Here is a 2,500-nt window from a genome sequence, read left to right as displayed (position 1 = left end):
ATTCGTCCTGCAAAGAAGCATAAACAGACCCCCCCTCCCCTCCGTGTTGCCCCCCTCCGCCCGTTTCTCTTTATTAAGCTTTGGTGGCGTGACCATAGTTAGGGGATAATACAGTGCGGTAGGTAGGAATACAGTTTGCCAAAGCATCAACAAAAAAAGCTAAATTTAACATTTAAAACATTAAAAGATTTGAGACACCTCGGATTGATGGGAAGAGAAAACAACAACAACAATAATAATAATAGTAGATCAACTTGTATTAAAGAACAGATAAGCATGTTTGTGTTTGTATATTTGCCTGTGTGTCTGTGTGTTTGTATATGTGTTTGTATATATGTTTGTGTATCTGTGTCTCTGTGTGTTTGTATAGGTGTCTGTGTGTTTGTATATGTGTTTGTGTGTCTGTGTGTTTGTATATGTGTCTGTGTGTCTGTGTGTTTGTACATGTATCTGTGTGTCTGTGTCTCTGTGTGTTTTTATATGTGTCTGTGTGTCTGTGTGTTTGTACATGTATCTGTGTGTTTGTGTGTCTGTGTGTTTTTATATGTGTCTGTGTGTCTGTGTGTTTGTACATGTATCTGTGTGTCTGTGTCTCTGTGTGTTTGTATATGTGTCTGTGTGTCTGTGTGTTTGTACATGTATCTGTGTGTCTGTGTCTCTGTGTGTTTGTATAGGTGTCTGTGTGTCTGTGTGTTTGTACATGTATCTGTGTGTCTGTGTCTCTGTGTGTTTGTATATGTGTCTGTGTGTCTGTGTGTTTGTACATGTATCTGTGTATCTGTGTGTCTGTGTCTCTGTGTGTTTGTATATGTGTCTGTGTATCTGTGTGTTTGTATATGTGTCTGTGTGTCTGTGTGTTTGTACATGTATCTGTGTGTCTGTGTCTCTGTGTGTTTGTATAGGTGTCTGTGTGTTTGTATGTTTGTCTGTGTGTGTGTGTGTGTGTGTGTGTGTGTGTGTGTGTGTTTGTATCCTGAGCCTGGTGAGTGTTAGTGTGTGTTAGTGTGTGTGAGTGTGTGTAGTGCAAAATTTGCTTGCCCTTTTTTGTATTTTTATATACAATTTTATATATTTTTTTTTACAATACTATACAATTAGTGGGTACTGACCTAATTCTGCTCTGCTCTGGGTTGTTGGTGGTGTTTCTGTGTACTTTTGAAATGTTTTTGTCTCAGTCGGATGTTTGTCCCATTTGTGAAATTCCTGATTGTTTAACAGACCCCACACTTCACTGATAATAAAGGGCAATTGGTTCAATTACTGACTCAAATATCTTTATCCAAATTGATTGGATTTCTACAAAAATATGTCGTTTTATGGCAAAAAAAGCTTTTTCTCTCAGTTCACTCACTGCCTGATGACAATGACCTGAAGAACTGATTTTGATTCCTAAATAATTATAGCTTGAGGAGTGACTAATCTGGTCTAACCTAAATGTGTGTTGTTTTCCCTGAGATCTGGATCCTTTCTGAAATATCATTATATTCGTCTTTTTCAGGTTTACTGCCAGGGCCCAGGTCTGGCAGTGCTGCTCCAGCAGGTCCAGGTTCTGCTGTAGATCCTGCTCTGTGGGGGACAGCAGGACCAGGTGCAGAGTGAGGCCGGGTGCTGCAGAGTGAGGCCGGGTGCTGCAGAGTGAGGCCGGGTGCTGCAGAGTGAGGCCGGGTGCTCCAGAGTGAGGCCGGGTGCTGCAGAGTGAGGCTGGGTGCTGCAGAGTGAGACCGGGTGCTGCAGAGTGAGACCGGGTGCTGCAGAGTGAGGCCGGGTGCTGCAGAGTGAGGCCGGGTGCTGCAGAGTGAGGCCGGGTGCTGCAGAGTGAGACCGGGTGCTGCAGAGTGAGGCAGAGTGAGGCCGGGTGCTGCAGAGTGAGGCCGGTGCTGCAGAGTGAGGGCCGGGTGCTGCAGAGTGAGACCGGGTGCTGCAGAGTGAGGCCGGGTGCTGCAGAGTGAGGCCGGGTGCTGCAGAGTGAGACCGGGTGCTCTGCAGAGTGAGGCCGGGTGTGCTGCAGATTGAGACCGGGTGCTGCAGAGTGAGGCCGGGTGCTGCAGAGTGAGGCCGGGTGCTGCAGAGTGAGACCGGGTGCTGCAGAGTGAGGCCGGGTGCTGCAGATTGAGACCGGGTGCTGCAGAGTGAGGCCGGGTGCTGCAGAGTGAGACCGGGTGCTGCAGAGTGAGACCGGGGTGCTGCAGAGTGCTCTAAGCTGTAGCCAATTCATTAATGTAAATGTTGAATAGAGTTGGGCCTAAGCAGCAGCCTTGTCTCACTCCGCGCTCCTGACAGAAGCACGCCGTCCTTTTGGTGCTGATCTTTATACTGCATTTGTCATTTGTGTACATGGATTATAATGTTTCAATATGGTTTACGCCCTACGCCGCTTTCAAGAACCTTATAAAATAGTCAGTTCTGCAAATAGTGTCAAAAGCTTTTTTGAAATCAATAAACAGGCGAAAATTCAGTTTTTATGTTTGTTTACGTGTAGAATCAGTCAGGGGTGTAGGGT

The sequence above is a fragment of the Pygocentrus nattereri genome, chromosome 27 (genome assembly GCF_015220715.1).
Source record: "Pygocentrus nattereri isolate fPygNat1 chromosome 27, fPygNat1.pri, whole genome shotgun sequence".
Classification (NCBI taxonomy): domain Eukaryota; kingdom Metazoa; phylum Chordata; class Actinopteri; order Characiformes; family Serrasalmidae; genus Pygocentrus; species Pygocentrus nattereri.
Note: the sequence above shows the minus strand (reverse complement) of the source record.